This window comes from Ranitomeya imitator, chromosome 5 (genome assembly GCF_032444005.1).
Source record: "Ranitomeya imitator isolate aRanImi1 chromosome 5, aRanImi1.pri, whole genome shotgun sequence".
Lineage (NCBI taxonomy): Eukaryota > Metazoa > Chordata > Amphibia > Anura > Dendrobatidae > Ranitomeya > Ranitomeya imitator.
Genome location: NC_091286.1, coordinates 674,921,237 through 674,939,916, shown reverse-complemented (window position 1 = coordinate 674,939,916; position 18,680 = coordinate 674,921,237). Strand labels below are relative to the sequence as shown.

General features: G+C 45.9%; 1 protein-coding gene across 2 annotated transcripts in view; it reads left to right on the top strand.

Moving 5' to 3' along the window:
* Positions 1–18,680, top strand: part of LOC138638768 (cytochrome P450 2K4-like) — a 226,642-nt gene that overhangs the window by 15,908 nt on the left and 192,054 nt on the right. The gene's annotated exons all lie outside the window — the stretch shown is intronic.

Genomic DNA, 18,680 nt, shown 5'->3' with positions numbered 1-18,680 from the left:
AGAAGTGCTCGCCAATATTAAAGTGGCATGTAAAAGTTTCGGCACCTCTGGTCAAAATTATTGTTGTAAACGGATAAGCAAGCTGAACATGAAATGATCTCTAAAAGGGCTAAAGTCAAAGATGACACATTTCTAGTGATAGGTGAGCACTAAAATGCTCGGGTGCTCGGGTCAAGCAAATTGGAATACTCGGGTACTCGGCCAGAACAACGAGCCCAATGTAAGTGTATTAGAGACCCGAGTATTTTTACCGGGACCCCCCCCCCCCTCGGTGGTTCTTTTAAGGCCTAAAAACGTCTTAAAATCATGTAAACACTACTCAAATGACACAGGGACCTCATGGGAATCGCCCGTGGAAGCATTCCTGTCCCCTAGTTCACAGCCTTAATAATTTTTTTCGAGATTCATGCCATTTTTCCCGGTGCCACAAAAAAACACTAAAACGAAACCAAAACTGATTTTGCTGGTAAATATGTTAAGGTACATCCTTTGTAGGTGAATGACTTGCCTGTAAGGCCAAATTATTAACCCGGGACCGAAAATTTCCTCCCCCACTTGGGCTTAGTTCAGACGCAGCGTTTTTGAAGCGTTTTTCAACTTTAACATTGCTTTCAACCACTACAAATGCATTCACTGGGAAATGTCATTGTAAGTTTTAACAACCCTAGCTGGCCATGTGGTGTGTGACACATAAGGAGACACATCTTGTTTCATTTATGAAGGGGGGGACTCTTAAAGTCACAGAGCTATTATTAAACAGTGAGTCTCCTTGACTGTTGTAGCCTAGGCTGTCAGTGGATGGGCTGCCAAGAATTACTACGCACTACAATACCCCTTTCATAAGATGTCCAGGAGGGCCTCCTGAAAAAGTGTTGCATTGAATGCAAGGCCTGCCCTGCCACCAAGTCATTTGCACCCCAATAAGCCTTTAAACCCACATACTGGATGGGCCCATGAAAACCCACTCCTTTGTTTTACACATTGGCTCGAAGGCCAGCCCTGCTGCATAGTCATATGCACCCCATTAGGCCTTGGAACCCACATACTGGATGGTCTCATGAAAATACACTTGTATTTTTTAAAGGTATGATGGTTCCCTCTTTGCAGAATAATTTACAGGAGAATTTGGCAATTTTATTTGCCATGTTTTTAACACTAAGGTTCAGATACGGCTTTAAATAAGGCTAACACTTGCAATACAACGCAATTTTATTGCAAACTACAAAATTCAAGGAATATTATGATTGAATAGTGTGAGTGCCTACACTTTTGTATATGTTAACATACAAAGGTTATTAAGTACATACAAAGATTAAATACATATAGTGATTATACGTATATATAAAGTTTAACTACATACAGTATACTTAGATCATCATCAAGAGGCTTTTAAACATCATCCATCTGGAATATCAAAGAAGCAACACCAAGACAAAGAACCCCTGGGAGATTACCTACACTGCATGCATTCGGTATACAGTATTTTAATCTGGATTCCAAATCGTCATTTGTATATTTGACATTTGTACATTTGATGAAGCCAAAGTTATTGCTCTCAAGGAAAGAAACTAATATAGTGGACAAAGAATTATTTGTAATGAACTACTGAGCTAAACTATCAGCATTGCTTTATCAAATTTATATGAAGTGTATTTTGTACATTGTGAGCAACCAGGCAACACAAAAAGGAGCTTTTCAAGTGAGCTCTTTAACCCCTTAATGCCATTGGATGTACTATCCCATCAAGGTGACCTGGGACTTAATTCCCAGTGACGGGATAGTACGTCCAGTGCGATCAGCTGCGCTTCCGGGGAAGCGCGGCCGGGTGTCAGCTGACTATCGCAGCTGACATCCGGTACTACGTGCCAGAAGCGGTCACGGACCGCCCCCGGCACATTAACTCCCGCAGTGTTCCGGCGGTATAGGGAAGCATTGCACATGGAGGGGGCTCCCTGCGGGTTTCCCTGAGACCCTCGGAGCAACGCAATGTGATCGCGTTGCTCCGAGGGTCTCCTACCGTCTTCTCCCTGCAGGCCCCGGATCCAAAATGGCTGCGGGGCTGTATCCTGGTCCTGAAGGAAGGTGGTTTACCAGCGCCTGCTCCGAGCAAGCCTCCCTGCTGTGCTGTGTGATCGCTGATCTGACACAGTGCACAGCAAAGTCCTGTCCACAAAAAGTGGAATAGCGCGCGATCAGAAAGACGGATATAAATAACCATGATACCACTGAAAACTTCATCTTGTCCCGCAAAAAAGCGAGCCGCCATACAGCATTATAAGCGAAAAAATAAAAAAGTTATAGTCCTCAGAATAAAGAGATGCAAAAATAATTGTTTTTTCTATAAAATAGTTTTTATTGTATAAACGCGCCAAAACATAGAAAAAGATATAAATGAGGTATCGCTGTAATCGTACTGACCAAAAGAATAAAACTGCTTCATCCATTTTACCAAACGCAGAACGGTATAAACGCCCCCACAAAACGAAATTCATGAATAGCTGTTTTATGGTCATACTGCCTCACAAAAATCGGAATAAAAAGCGATCAAAAAAGGTCACATGCCCGAAAATGCTACCAATAAAAATGTGAACTCACCCCGCAAAAAACAAGACCTCACATGACTCTGTGGACCAAAATATGGAAAAATTATAGCTTTCCTTCCAAGCTCTGCCATGCGCCCAAACAGTGGTTTATCCCCACATATTGGGTATCAACGTACTCAGCACAAATTGTACAACAACATTTGGGGTCCATTTTCTCCTGTTACCCTTGGTAAAATAAAACAAATTGGAGCTGAAATAAATTTTGTGTGAAAAAAAGTTAAATGTTCATTTTTATTTAAACATTCCAAAAATTCCTGTAAAACACCTGAAGGGTTAATAAACTTCTTGAATGTGGTTTTGAGCACCTTGAGGGGTGCAGTTTTTAGAATGGTGTCACACTTGGGTATTTTCTATCATATAGACCCCTCAAAATGACTTCAAATGAGATGTGGTCCCTAAAAAAAAATGGTGTTGTAAAAATTAGAAATTGCTGGTCAACTTTTTACCCTTATAACTCCCTAACAAAAAAAAAATTTGGTTCCAAAATTGTGCTGATGTAAAGTAGACATGTGGGAAATGTTACTTATTAAGTATTTTGCATGACATATCTCTGTCATTTAAGGGTATAAAAATTCAAATTTGAAAAATTGTGAAATTTTCAAAATTTTCACCAAATTTCCATTTTTTTCTCAAATAAACGCAAGTTATATCGAATAAATTTTACCACTATCATGAAGTACAATACGTCTCGAGAAAACAATGTCAGAATCCCCAAGATCCGTTGAAGCATTCCAGAGTTATAACCTCATAAAGGGACAGTGGTCAGAATTGTAAAAATTGGCCCGGTCATTAACGTGCAAACCACCCTCGGGGCTTAAGGGGTTAAAGGCATAGAGCAATCATGGAGGACGTTTGCACGATCTGCAAGGCACTCCCTCAACATCTTCCCAAACATTGCACTTCTTGAGACAGCACTCCCTGCCTCTGTGCCATCACGATGGGAGGGTCTGAGAAAACTGAACAGAACTTTGCCATTGTTCCCCTGCCTGAGCTGGATTGTACTTCTGTCTCTCTCACTTGTACACCAAACTCTTACAACTGCTGACAGCATTCTCACATAGGAATTTTCTAAGTAATTCCGCTACTTCCGGGACCTCTGGTACTGCAACATTTTAGAACACCTCTCTGCCTCTGGCAAAAGAGATTGAAACTTCTCCTTGTAGCATGGGTCTAGAAGTGTCACCAACCAGTAATGAGTGTCACCCAAAATTTTTATAATGTGAGGGTCATGTGAAACGCAGCCTAACATAAAGTCAGCCATGAGTGCCAGACTGCTAACAGGCAAGACTTCTGTGTCCTCACCAATAGGATGGCTGACCATGCTGTCCTCCTCCTCATCATCCTGATCCTCCTCCTCCCTGTCCTCAGGCCATCCACGCTGAGCAGATGGTATGAAAGCTGTGCTTGTAGTACCATCTATAGCGCATGAAAGTAGCTCCTGTTCTTCTTCCTCCTCCTCCTCATTGCCTAACAATCCACGTTGACAAGACATGAGGCTGGGCTGAGTGTAATCCCACTATATGGTTCCTTGCTCCATGTCCTCGTGCTCTGCCTGCAATGCATCCTCTTTAATTATGAGCAGAGAGATTTTCAGAATGCTGAGAAGTGGGATGGTGATGCTAATTATGGCGTCATCGCCGCTCAACATCTTTGTGCAGTCCTCAAAGTTTTGGAGGATGGTACACATGTCTGACATCCATGTCCACTCCTGAGGTCTTATATGTGGAGTCTGAACTGAATATCGATGGCCTTGTTGATGTTGGTAGTCAACAACTGCCCTCTTCTGCTCACAAATCCTTTCCAACATATGCAGCATAAAGTTCCAGATCTTGGGGACATCACACAACAGTCGGTGAGCTGGAAGCTGCAAATGCTGCTGAAGCACGGCAAGGGAGGCTGAAGCTGTAGCTGACTTTCTAAAATGGGCAGACAGATTGCGTACTTTCACTAGCAGATCCACCAGCTCCAAGTAACTTTTCAGAAAACATTGAACCACGAGGTTAAGCACATGGGCCAAGCAAGGTAAGTGTGTGGTCTCACCTTGCATCAGAGCCGCCACCAGGATACGGCCATTGTCACACACGACCATGGCTGGCTGTAGGTTCGGCGGTGTCATCCAAATATCTGACTGCTATTTCAGCGCTGTCCACAACTCTTCTGCATTGTGCGGTTTGTCACCTATGCAGATTAGCTTCAGCACAGCCTGTTGCCACTTGGCTGAGGCAATGCTGCAGTGCTTCCAGCTTCTGACTGATGTGTTGATTTTAGGGATGGAGGATGAAGAGGAGGAGGTGCAGGAGTTGTAGACTGTGGGGACAACCCTGATTGACAGGGCCTGCAATCCTCGTTGTGGGGAGGATGTGTGCCATCCCAAGGTCCGACTGGGTCCCAGCTTCCACTATGTTAACTGTTGTGAATTCCGCTCTTGGGCTCCCTCCGGTGGTTGTAAGTAGCATTTTTGTGAGTACTGCTCTTGGGCTCCCTCCTGTGGTTTTGAGTGGTATGACTGCTTCTTGGATTTAGCTTCTGCAGCTGTTTTCACTGATCGTCTTCTTGGCTCGGCTATATTAGTCTGGCTTTTTCTCTCATTCATTGCCAGTTGGCAATTGTTCCTGCCTGGAGTCATTGCTCTTAGGATTTCCTGACACTCTGACCAGCTCTGCAAAGCTAAGTCCTTGCTTGTCTTTTTGCAGTTCACTTGTTGTGGACTTTGTTGATCAGCATTTTGTAGTTTTTGCTCTTTTGTCCAGCTTATCAATATGGATCTATTCAGCTAGCTGGAAGCTCTGGGCAGCAGAGTTTGCCCTCCACACCTTTAGTTAGGTGTGGAGACTTTTTGCATTTCTCTGCGGTGGACTTTTTCTAGTTTTTCTTACTGACCGCACAGTGCTCTTTTCTGTACTTTTTCTATCTAGCTAGAAGTGGCCTCCTGTGCTAAATCTTGTTTCATACTACGTATGTCATTTCCTTCTCCTCTCACAGTCATTACGTGTGGGGGGCTATCTATCCTTTGGGGATTTTCTCTGAGGCAAGATAGTTTTCCTGCTTCTGTCTTTAGGGGTAGTTAGCTCTTAGGCTGTGTCGAGGGGTCTAGGGAGTGTCAGGTACCCCCCACGGCTACTTTTAGTGTTGTGTTGAGCTTAGGGACTGCGGTCAGTATAGCTACCACCTGCTCAGAGCTAGTCACATGTCGCTCCTTAATCACCAGATCATAACAGTACAACTGGCCAAAAATGAGCTGAATGCATCTCAAAAGAAGGAAAAGAAAAGGAGTTCTGAGCCATTTTTTTTTTCTTTGGTTTGTTTTGTCTTTTTTCTTTCTCTTAATTTCTGGGTGATTCAGGATTTGGATGCAGGCATGGATGTGCAGGGGTTATTTTCTCATGTGGATCAGCTTGCTGCAAGAGTACAGAGTATTCAAGATTATGTTGTTCAGACTCCGGCCTTAGAGACTAGAATTCCTACTCCGGATTTGTTTTACGGGGATAGATCTAAGTTTTTGAACTTTAAAAATAACTGCAAATTGTTTTTTGCTCTGAAACCCCGTTCCTCTGGTGATCCTATTCAGCAAGTGAAGATAGTTATTTCTCTGCTGCGTGGTGACCCTCAGGACTGGGCATTCTCTCTTGAGTCAGGGAATCCGGCATTGCTTAATGTGGATGCATTTTTTCAATCGCTCGGATTATTGTATGATGAACCTAACTCTGTAGAGCATGCTGAGAAAACACTGTTGGCCCTGTGTCAGGGTCAGGAAGCGGCAGAATTATACTGCCAGAAATTTAGAAAATGGTCTGTGCTCACTAAATGGAATGAGGATGCTCTGGCAGCAATTTTCAGAAAGGGTCTTTCTGAAGCCCTTAAAGATGTTATGGTGGGGTTTCCCACGCCTGTCGGTTTGAGCGAATCTATGTCTCTGGCCATTCAGATTGATCGGCGCCTCCGCGAACGCAAAGTGGTGCACCATATGGCAGTGTCCTCTGAGCAGAGCCCTGAGCCCATGCAATGTGATAGGATTTTGACTAGAGCGGAACAGAGGGGATACAGACGTCAGAATGGGCTGTGTTTTTAATGTGGTGATTCTGCTCATGTTATTTCTGATTGCCCTAAGCGTAAGGGTCGCTAGATCTGTTACCATTAGTACTGTGCAGCCTAAGTTTCTCCTGTCTGTGACCCTGATTTGCTCATTGTCATCTTTTTCTGTCATGGCATTTGTGGATTCAGGCGCTTGTTGTGAATTCTGTTGTCGAACTCCCTCCTGTGGTCGTGAACGGTACTTCGGCGAGTTCTGTCTATGGGCTCCCTCTGGTGGCTATGAGTGAAGCTGCTGCTTCTGAGGTTGCTTACACAGGTGACGTGGTTTATCCTTTGGTTGGCTGCTCTATTTAACTCCTCTCAGATCGTTACTCCATGCCAGCTGTCAATGTTTTTGCATTGGTTCAGTTCGCTCCTGGATCTCTCTGGTGACCTGCCTTCTCCTGCAGAAGCTAAGTTCCTGATAGTCATTATTTGTTCACTGTTTTCTTGTCCAGCTGGTTATCATGATTTTGTCTTGCTAGCTGGAAGCTCTGGGATGCAGAGTGGCCCCTCCGCACCGTGAGTCGGTGCGGAGGTCTTTTTTGCACACTCTGCGTGGTCTTTTGTAGGTTTTTGTGCTGATCGCAAAGTTACCTTTCCTATCCTCTGTCTATTTAGTAAGTCTGGCCTCCCTTTGCTGAAACCTGTTTCATTTCTGCGTTTGTGACTTTCATTTTTACTCACAGTCATTATATGTGGGGGGCTGCCTATTCCTTTGGGGAATATTTTCTATCTCTAGGGCTAGCTAGTCCTTAGGCTGTGACGAGGCGCCTAGGGAGCGTCATGAGCGCTCCACGGCTTTTTTTTGTGTGTGCGATAGGATTAGGGCTTGCAGTCAGCAGAGCTCTCACATCCCAGAGCTTGTCCTGTATGAGTTTAACTATCAGGTCGGGTGCTCCTAACCACCAGGTCATAACAGTACAGCTGGCCCAAAGTATTAATGCATCTCAATAGAGGGATAAGAGAACTTCTGAGACCATTTTTTTTCTTTGCACTGTGTTTTGTCTTTCTTTTCCCCTAGACCTTTGGGTGGTTCAGGACACAGGTGTAGATATGGACATTCAGGGTCTGTCCTCTTGTGTGGATCATCTCACTGCAAGGGTACAAAACATTCAAGATTTAGTGGTTCAGAATCCTATGAAAGGCTACGTTCACACTAGCGTTGCGCCGCCCTGCGTCGGCGACGCAACGCGAGACGCACGCAAAAACGCGCGCAAACGCACGCAAAAACGCGCGCGTTATGCGACGCGTGCGTCGTTTTTTGACCAAAATCAGACGCACAGAAAATGCAACTTGTTGCATTTTCTTGCGTCCGACGCTAGCGTCGAAAACGACGCAAGTGTCGAAAAACGCCACCCAAAAAACGCACGCGTCCCCTATGTTAAACATAGGGGCGCGTCGCCGCTGCGTCGCCGCTGCGTCACCAGCGCAACAGCGACGCACATTGGCGGAACGCCAATGTGAACGTAGCCTTAGAGCCTAGAATTCCTATTCCTGATTTATTTTCTGGGGATAGATCTAGGTTCTTGAGTTTCAAAAATAATTGTAAACTGTTTCTAGCTTTGAAACCCCGCTCCTCTGGTGACCCCGTTCAACAAGTAAAAATCATAATTTCTTTGTTGCGTGGTGACCCTCAAGACTGGGCATTTTCCCTTGTGCCAGGAGATCCTGCATTGCGTGATGTTGATGCATTTTTTCTGGCGCTTGGATTGCTTTATGATGAGCCAAATTCAGTGGATCAGGCAGAGAAAATCTTGCTGGCTTTGTGTCAGGGTCAGGATGAAGCGGAGGTGTACTGTCAGAAGTTTAGAAAGTGGTCTGTGCTTACTCAGTGGAATGAATGTGCCCTGGCGGCAATTTTCAGAAAGGGTCTTTCTGAGGCCCTTAAGGATGTCATGGTGGGATTTCCCACGCCTGCTGGTCTGAATGAGTCTATGTCCTTGGCCATTCAGATCGATCGGCGCATGCGTGAGCGCAAAGCTGTGCACCATCTGGCGGTATTCTCTGAGCATAGGCCTGAGCCTATGCAGTGTGATAGGACTTTGACCAGAGCTGAACGGCAAGAACACAGACATCGGAATGGGCTGTGTTTTTACTGTGGTGAATCCACTCATGCTATCTCCGATTGTCCTAAGCACACTAAGCGGTTCGCTAGATCTGCCACCATTGGTATGGTACAGTCTAAATTTCTTTTGTCCGTTACTCTGATTTGCTCTCTGTCGTCCTATTCTGTAATGGCATTTGTGGATTCAGGCGCTGCCCTGAATTTGATGGACTTGGAGTTTGCCAGGTGCTGTGGTTTGCAGTATCCTATTCCATTGAGAGGAATTGATGCTACGCCTTTGGCCAAGAATAAGCCTCAGTACTGGACTCAATTGACCATGTGCATGGCTCCTGCACATCAGGAGGATATTCGCTTTTTGGTGTCGCATAATCTGCATGATGTGGTCGTTTTGGGGTTGCCATGGCTACTGGTCCATAATCCAGTGTTGGATTGGAAATCTATGTCTGTGTCCAGCTGGTGTTGTCAGGGGGTACATGGTGATGTTCCATTGCTGTCAATTTCGCCTTCCACTCCTTCTGAAGTCTCTGAGTTTTTATCAGATTACCGGGATGTATTTGAAGAGCCCAAATCTGGTGCCCTACCTCCTCATAGGGATTGCGACTGTGCTATTAATTTGATTCCTGGTGGTAAGTTTCCTAAGGGCCGTCTGTTTAATTTATCTGTGCCAGAGCACGCCGCTATGCGGAGTTATATAAAGGAATCCTTGGAGAAGGGTCATATTCGTCCGTCGTCACCATTGGGAGCAGGGTTCTTTTTTGTGGCCAAGAAGGATGGTTCTTTGAGACCTTGTATTGATTACCGCCTTCTTAATAAAATTACAGTCAAATTTCAGTATCCTTTGCCGCTGCTGTCTGATTTATTTGCTCGGATTAAGGGGGCTAGTTGGTTCACCAAGATAGATCGTCGTGGTGCGTATAATCTTGTGCGAATTAAACAGGGTGATGAATGGAAAACGGCATTTAATACGCCCAAGGGCCATTTTGAGTACTTGGTTATGCCATTCGGGCTTTCTAATGCTCCATCTGTGTTTCAGTCCTTTATGCATGACATCTTCCGAGAGTACCTGGATAGATTCATGATTGTATATTTGGATGACATTTTGGTCTTTTCGGATGATTGGGAGTCTCATGTGAAGCAGGTCAGAATGGTGTTCCAGGTCCTTCGTGCGAATTCCTTGTTTGTGAAGGGGTCAAAGTGTCTCTTTGGAGTTCAGAAGGTTTAATTTTTGGGTTTCATTTTTTCCCCTTCTACTATCGAGATGGACCCTGTTAAAGTTCAGGCCATTTACGATTGGACTCAACCGACATCTGTGAAGAGCTTGCAGAAGTTCCTGGGCTTTGCTAATTTTTATCGTCGCTTCATCATTAATTTTTCCAGTATTGCTAAACCGTTGACTGATTTGACCAAGAAAGGTGCTGATGTGGTCAATTGGTCCTCTGCGGCTGTAGAGGCTTTTCAGGAGTTGAAGCGTCGTTTTGCTTCTGCCCCTGTGTTGTGCCAGCCAGATGTTTCGCTTTGAGGTTGATGCTTCTGAAATTGGAGCAGGGGCTGTTTTGTCGCAAAGAAGTTCTGATGGCTCGGTGATGAAACCCTGTGCCTTCTTTTCTAGAAAATTCTCGCCTGCTGAGCACAATTATGATGTGGGCAATCGGGAGTTGTTGGCCATGAAGTGGGCATTCAAGGAGTGGCGACATTGGCTTGAAGGAGCTAAACATCGCGTGGTGGTCTTGACGGATCACAAGAATTTGACTTATCTCGAGTCTGCCAAACGGTTGAATCCTAGACAGGCTCGATGGTCGCTCTTTTTCTCCCATTTTGATTTTGTGGTTTCATACCTTCCGGGATCTAAGAATGTGAAGGCTGATGCCCTGTCAAGGAGTTTTGTGCCTGACTCTCCGGGTGTTCCGGAGCCGGCGGGTATTCTTAAAGAGGGGTAATTTTGTCTGCCATTTCCCCTGATTTGCGGCGTGTGCTGCAAAAGTTTCAGGCTGATAGACCTGACCGTTGTCCTACGGAGAAACTGTTTGTCCCTGATAGATGGACTAGTAGAGTTATCTCGGAGGTTCATTGTTCGGTGTTGGCGGGTCATCCTGGAATCTTTGGTACCAGAGATTTGGTGGCTAGATCCTTTTGGTGGCCTTCTTTGTCACGGGATGTGCGTTCTTTTCTGCAGTCCTGTGGGACTTGTGCTTGGGCTAAGCCCTGCTGTTCTCGTGCCAGTGGGTTGCTTTTGCCCTTGCCGATCCCGAAGAGGCCCTGGACACATATTTCCATGGATTTTATTTCTGATCTCCCTGTTTCTCAAAAGATGTCGGTCATTTGGGTGGTTTGTGATCACTTCTCTAAGATGGTCTATTTGGTACCCTTATCTAAATTGCCTTCCTCCTCTGATTTGGTGCCATTGTTTTTCCAGCATGTGGTTCGTTTGCATGGCATTCCAGAGAACATCGTCTCGGACAGAGGTTCCCAGTTTGTTTTGAGGTTTTGGCGGTCCTTTTGCGCTAAGATGGGCATTGATTTGTCTTTTTCTTCGGCTTTCCATCCTCAGACTAATGGCCAAACTGAACGCACTAATCAGACTTTGGAGACATATCTGAAATGCTTTGTTTCTGCTGATCAGGATGATTGGGTGTCCTTCTTGCCTTTGGCTGAGTTCGCCCTTAATAATCGGGCCAGCTCGGCTACTTTAGTTTCTCCTTTTTTCTGTAATTCTGGTTTCCATCCTCGTTTCTCTTCAGGGCAGGTTGAGCCTTCGGACTGTCCTGGTGTGGATGCGGTGGTGGACAGGTTGCAGCAGATTTGGACTCATGTGGTGGACAATTTGACATTGTCCCAGGAGAAGGCTCAACGTTTCGCTAACTGCCGGCGTTGTGTTGGTCCCCGACTTCGTGTTTGGGATTTGGTTTGGTTGTCATCTCGTCACGTTCCTATGAAGGTTTCCTCTCCTAAGTTTAAGCCTCGTTTCATTGGGCCATATAAGATTTCTGAAGTTCTTAATCCTGTGTCATTTTGTTTGGACCTTCCAGCTTCTTTTGCCATCCATAATCTGTTCAATAGGTCGTTGTTGCGGAGATACGTGGCGCCTATGGTTCCCTCCGTTGATCATCCTGCCCCGGTGTTGGTCGAGGGGGAGTTGGAGTATGTGGTGGAGAAGATTTTGGATTCTCGTATTTCGAGACGGAAACTCCAGTACCTGATCAAGTGGAAGGGTTATGGTCAGGAAGATAATTCCTGGGTTTTTGCCTCTGATGTTCATGCTGCCGATCTTGTTCGTGCCTTTCATTTGGCTCATCCTGATCGGCCTGGGGGCTCTGGTGAGGGTTCGGTGACCCCTCCTCAAGGGGGGGTACTGTTGTGAATTCTGTTGTCGAACTCCCTCCTGTGGTCGTGAACGGTACTTCGGCGAGTTCTGTCTATGGGCTCCCTCTGGTGGCTATGAGTGAAGCTGCTGCTTCTGAGGTTCCTTACACAGGTGACGTGGTTTATCCATTGGTTGGCTGCTCTATTTAACTCCTCTCAGATCGTTACTCCATGCCAGCTGTCAATGTTTTTGCATTGGTTCAGTTCGCTCCTGGATCTCTCTGGTGACCTGCCTTCTCCTGCAGAAGCTAAGTTCCTGATAGTCATTATTTGTTCACTGTTTTCTTGTCCAGCTGGTTATCATGATTTTGTCTTGCTAGCTGGAAGCTCTGGGATGCAGAGTGGCCCCTCCGCACCGTGAGTCGGTGCGGAGGTCTTTTTTGCACACTCTGCGTGGTCTTTTGTAGGTTTTTGTGCTGATCGCAAAGTTACCTTTCTTATCCTCTGTCTATTTAGTAAGTCTGGCCTCCCTTTGCTGAAACCTGTTTCATTTCTGCGTTTGTGACTTTCATCTTTACTCACAGTCATTATATGTGGGGGGCTGCTTATTCCTTTGGGGAATTTCTCTGAGGCAAGGTAGGCTTTATTTTCTATCTCTAGGGCTAGCTAGTCCTTAGGCTGTGACGAGGCGCCTAGGGAGCGTCAGGAGCGCTCCACGGCTATTTTTAGTGTGTGCGATAGGATTAGGGCTTGCGGTCAGCAGAGCTCCCACATCCCAGAGCTTGTCCTGTATGAGTTTAACTATCAGGTCGGGTGCTCCTAACCACCAGGTCATAACAGGCGATGCTCTGATCTTAATGGACTTAGAATTCGCTAAGCGCTGTGGTTTTTCTTTGCAGCCTTTGCAGAGTCCCATACCCTTGAGGGGTATTGATGCTACACCATTGGCCAAGAATAAACCTCAGTATTGGACTCAGCTGACTATGTGCATGGCTCCTGCACATCAGGAAGATTGCCGTTTTCTGGTGTTGCATAATTTACATGATGTTGTTGTACTGGGTTTTCCATGGTTACAAGTACACAATCCAGTGATGGATTGGAAATCAATGTCTGTGACTAGTTGGGGTTGTTAAGGGGTACATAGTGACGTTCCTTTAATGTCAATTTCCTCTTCCCCCTCTTCTGATGTTCCTGAAATTTTGTCAGACTTCCAGGATGTATTCGATGAGCCCAAGTCCAGTTCCCTTCTTCCACATATGGACTGTGATTGTGTTATTGACTTGATTCCTGGCTGTAAGTTCCCTAAGGGCCGACTTTTCAATCTGTCTGTGCCAGAGCATGCCGCCATGCGGAGCTACGTCAAGGAGTCATTAGAGAAGGGGCATATTCGTCCGTCTTCGTCACCATTGGGAGCGGGATTCTTTTTTGTTGCCAAGAAGGATGGTTCCTTAAGACCCTGTATTGATTATCGCCTTCTTAATAAAATCACGGTCAAATTCCAATACCCTTTACCTTTGCTCTCCGATTTGTTTGCTAGGATTAAGGGGGCTAGTTGGTTTACCAAGATTGACCTTCGAGGGGCATATAATCTTGTTCATATTAAACAGGGTGACGAATGGAAAACTGCATTTAATACGCCCGAAGGCCATTTTGAATACCTAGTGATGCCTTTCGGGCTTTCTAATGCCCCTTCTGTATTTCAGTCCTTTATGCATGATATTTTCCGCAATTATCTTGACAAATTCTTGATTGTGTATTTGGATGATATTTTGATTTTTTCCGATGATTGGGAGTCTCATGTGAAGCAGGTCGGGATGGTATTCCAGATCCTTCGTGATAATACTCTATTTGTGAAGGTGTCTAAGTGCCTATTTGGAGTTCAGAAGGTCTCTTTTTTGGGGTTTATTTTTTCTCCTTCATCTATAGAAATGGATCCTGTTAAGGTCCAAGCCATTCATGACTGGATTCAACCCACATCTGTGAAGAGCCTTCAGAAATTTTTGGGCTTTGCTAATTTTTATCGCCGTTTCATTGCCAACTTCTCTAGTGTGGTTAAACCCCTGACCGATTTGACGAAGAAAGGCGCTGATGTGACTAATTGGTCCTCTGAGGCTGTTGAGGCCTTTCAGGAGCTTAAACGCCGATTTACTTCTGCCCCTGTCTTGCGTCAGCCGGATGTTTCTCTTCCTTTTCAGGTTGAGGTTGACGCTTCTGAGATTGGGGCAGGGGCCGTTTTGTCACAGAGGAATTCTGATGGTTCCTTGATGAAGCCATGTACCTTCTTTTCCCGAAAGTTTTCGCCTGCGGAACGCAATTATGATGTCGGCAATCAGGAGTTGTTGGCTATGAAGTGGGCATTTGAGGAGTGGCGACATTGGCTTGAGGGAGCCAAGCACCGCATTGTGGTCTTGACCGATCATAAGAATCTGATTTACCTTGAGTCGGCCAAGCGGCTGAACCCTAGACAGGCTCGGTGGTCCCTGTTTTTCTCCCGTTTTGATTTTGTGGTCTCATATCTTCCAGGATCTAAGAATGTTAAAGCGGATGCCCTCTCTCGGAGTTTTTTGCCTGATTCCCCTGGAGTCCTTGAGCCGGTTGGTATTCTTAAGGAAGGGGTGATTCTGTCTGCCATCTCCCCTGATTTGCGGCGGGCGCTTCAGGAATTTCAGGCTAATAAACCTGACCGCTGTCCTGTAGGGAAGCTGTTTGTTCCTGATAGATGGACAAGTAAGGTAATTTCTGAGGTCCATTGTTCTGTGTTGGCTGGCCATCCTGGGATTTTTGGTACCAGAGATTTGGTTGCTAGGTCCTTTTGGTGGCCTTCCTTGTCACGGGATGTGCGATCTTTTGTGCAGTCCTGTGGGATTTGTGCCCGGGCCAAGCCTTGCTGTTCCCACGCTAGTGGGTTGCTTTTGTCTTTGCCCATTCCGGAGAGGCCTTGGACGCATATTTCCATGGATTTTATTTCGGATCTTCCTGTGTCCCAGAGGATGTCTGTTATCTGGGTGGTTTGTGACCGGTTCTCTAAAATGGTCCATTTATTACCTTTACCTAAATTGCCTTCCTCCTCTGATTTGGTTCCATTGTTTTTTCAACATGTGGTTCGTTTGCATGGCATTCCGGAGAATATTGTGTCTGACAGAGGTTCCCAGTTTGTTTCCAGGTTTTGGCGGGCCTTTTGTGCTAGGATGGGTATTGATTTGTCTTTTTCTTCGGCGTTCCATCCTCAGACAAATGGCCAAACTGAGCGAACTAATCAAACCTTGGAAACCTATTTGAGATGCTTTGTGTCTGCTGATCAGGATGATTGGGTGACTTTTTTGCCGTTGGCCGAGTTTGCCCTTAATAATCGGGCCAGTTCAGCTACTTTGGTTTCGCCTTTCTTTTGTAATTTTGGTTTCCATCCTCGTTTTTCTTCAGGGCAGGTTGAGCCTTCTGATTGTCCTGGTGTGGATTCTGTGATGGACAGGTTACAGCAGATTTGGACTCATGTGGTGGACAATTTGACGTTGTCCCAGGAAAAGGCTCAGCGTTTTGCTAACCGCCGTCGGTGTGTTGGTCCTCGGCTTCGTGTAGGGGATTTGGTCTGGTTGTCCTCTCGTCATGTTCCTGAAGGTTTCTTCCCCTAAGTTCAAGCCTCGGTTTATTGGTCCTTATAAGATTTCTGAGATTATCAAGCCTCTTTTGCCATCCACAATGTTTTCCATAGATCTTTGTTGTGGAGATATGTGGTGCCCGTTGTTCCATCTGTTCATCCTCCTGCCCCGGTGTTGGTTGAGGGGGAGTTGGAATATGTGGTTGAGAAAATTTTGGATTCTCGTTTTTCGAGGCGGAAGCTTCAGGATCTTGTCAAGTGGAAGGGTTATGGCCAGGAGGATAATTCTTGGGTTATTGCCTCCGATGTTCATGCCGCCGATTTGGTTCGTGCTTTTCATTTGGCTCGCCCTGATCGGCCTGTGGGCTCTGGTGAGGGTTCGGTGACCCCTCCTCAAGGGGGGGTACTGTTGTGAATTCCGCTCTTGGGCTCCATCCGGTGGTTGTAAGTAGCATTTTTGTGAGTTCTGCTCTTGGGCTCCCTCCTGTGGTTTTGAGTGGTATGGCTGCTTCTTGGATTTAGCTTCTGCAGCTGTTTTCACTGATCGTCTTCTTGGCTCGGCTATATTAGTCTGGCCTTTTCTCTCATTCATTGCCAGCTGGCAATTGTTCATGCCTGGAGTCATTGCTCTTAGGATTTCCTGACACTCTGACCAGCTCTGCAAAGCTAAGTCCTTGCTTGTCTTTTTGCAGTTCACTTGTTGTGGACTTTGTTGATCAGCATTTTGCTCTTTTGTCCAGCTTATCAATATGGATCTATTCAGCTAGCTGGAAGCTCTGGGCAGCAGAGTTTGCCCTCCACACCTTTAGTTAGGTGTGGAGACTTTTTGCATTTCTCTGCGGTGGACTTTTTCTAGTTTTTTTTTACTGACCGCACAAAGCTCTTTTCTGTACTTTTTCTATCTAGCTAGAAGTGGCCTCCTGTGCTAAATCTTGTTTCATACTACGTATGTCATTTCCTTCTCCTCTCACAGTCATTACATGTGGGGGGCTATCTATCCTTTGGGGATTTTCTCTGAGGCAAGATAGTTTTCCTGCTTCTGTCTTTAGGGGTAGTTAGCTCTTTGGCTGTGTCGAGGGGTCTAGGGAGTGTCAGGTACCCCCCACGGCTACTTCTACTGTTGTGTTGAGCTTAGGGACTGCGGTCAGTATAGCTACCACCTGCTCAGAGCTAGTCACATGTCGCTCCTTAATCAACAGATCATAACAGTTAACCCAGTGTGCCATCAGTAAGATGTACACAATGCGTGGTTAGGTGGATTTTCCCTGTCACAGCATTGCTGAGGGCATGGGTAATGTTGTGGGATACATGCTGGTGTAATGGCGGTACGGCACACTGGGAGAAATAGTGGCGACTGGAGACCGAGTACCTTGGGACCGTCGCCACCATCAGGTTGCGAAAAGCTTCAGTCTCAACGAGCCTAAAAGGCTGCATTTTGAGTGCAAGCAGAAGAGAAATGTTAGAATTTAGGACTGTGGCCTGTGGGGCGTTGGCTGGATATTTCCACTTGTGTCCCAAAGACTGGGGTATAGACTACTGAAGGCAGTGCTGGGACAAGGACGTAGACGGGCGTGATGATGATGTTGCTTGACTGTGGGCAACAACAGGTGCAGGGTAGAGGCATCTTTACATGCACGGTGGACTGGGGATTGGCTTTGCCTTCTATGCAAAACAGTGGAAGAAGCAGTGGTATCACCTGCAGACAGTGTTCCTGGAGCCTGGGGTTTGGCCCACAAAATTGGGTGCTTTGCTGCCATGTGCCTAATCATGCTGGTGGTCAGGCTGGTTGTTTTGCTACACCTGCTGATGCAGGCATGGTAGGTGATGAACATGGCCTGTTTGGGGTTATTGGCAGAGTCTTTAAAAAATAACCAGACTTGGGAAAATCTAACAGTTGTAATGGCAACTTCACTCATGCTGGTGTTACGAGGAACGGATGCACGCCTTCTTTTTGAGGCCACCACACTGCTTCTTCCTGCCTGTTGGGGGGATATGCCTCCTTCCCCATTTGTGCTGGTGTCCTCGCTATGCATGTCCTCCTGCCAGGTTGGGTCTGTCACTTTGTCATCCACCACCTCATCTTCTACATCCGCACCCTGCTCCTCCTCCTGACTTTCTGGCAATTGTGTCTCATCATCATAGACCTCTTGTGACTTTTTCCCATCATCACCTTTGTGTGAATGGGGCTGGTCAAAGCTTTGGGCAGCTCTACATGCGATTTCATCTGTCACCACTTCAAGTTGACTGGCCTTGAGTCCGGTATCTTGAAATGGAAAACGGAACAGCTCTTCTGAGTGTCCAAGTGTTGGATCAGTTGTCTCAGGGCTCTCAGCATGGTGGGAGGAAGGAGGATCAGGTGAGGAATATCCGGTCCACACTCATAGCTACTCAAACTTGACCATGTGGAAGACTTGGTGGTGGTGGTGGCTAAGTGAATGGAAGCATTATCCGCTATCCAACCAACAACAGTTCTAGCTTCAATAGTGATGAGATGCGGTCCCCTAGAAACTGGGACAGGAAGGTTGAGCGAGAAGATGTGGGTCTTTGTTGTGGCCCACTTTCACCTTGACCACGGCCTCATCCTCTGCATGCACCATCAGCATCACATCCACATCCCCGTCTTTTGCATTGCCCATTTTAAATGGACTACTGCACTATTTCAAAAGCTCAATGCAAATGTATTTATTTGGAGCTTTATATCTGATCAGTATGCCTGCAAAGCTATGATTTTTCAAACACAAACACCAGGCCTCAGTGTGACATAACAGATTACATTTTGGGGGGCTTTTTGCTGCATTTAACCCCCCCCTCCCAAAAAAAAGAGTGGCACAAGGCTAGCACACAGAACTATGCTACGTACGCCTGCTGAAATACAATTTTTCTAAACCAGATACAACAGAACTCAGCCTGACATAACAGACCGTATTAACTTTTTTGGGGGGGTTTTGTATAATTTAAAAAAAAAAAAGGCTAGCGGACAGAAATATGAAACTTATGCCTGTCAAGCTACAATTTTTTTCAACCACAGATACAACAGGCTTCA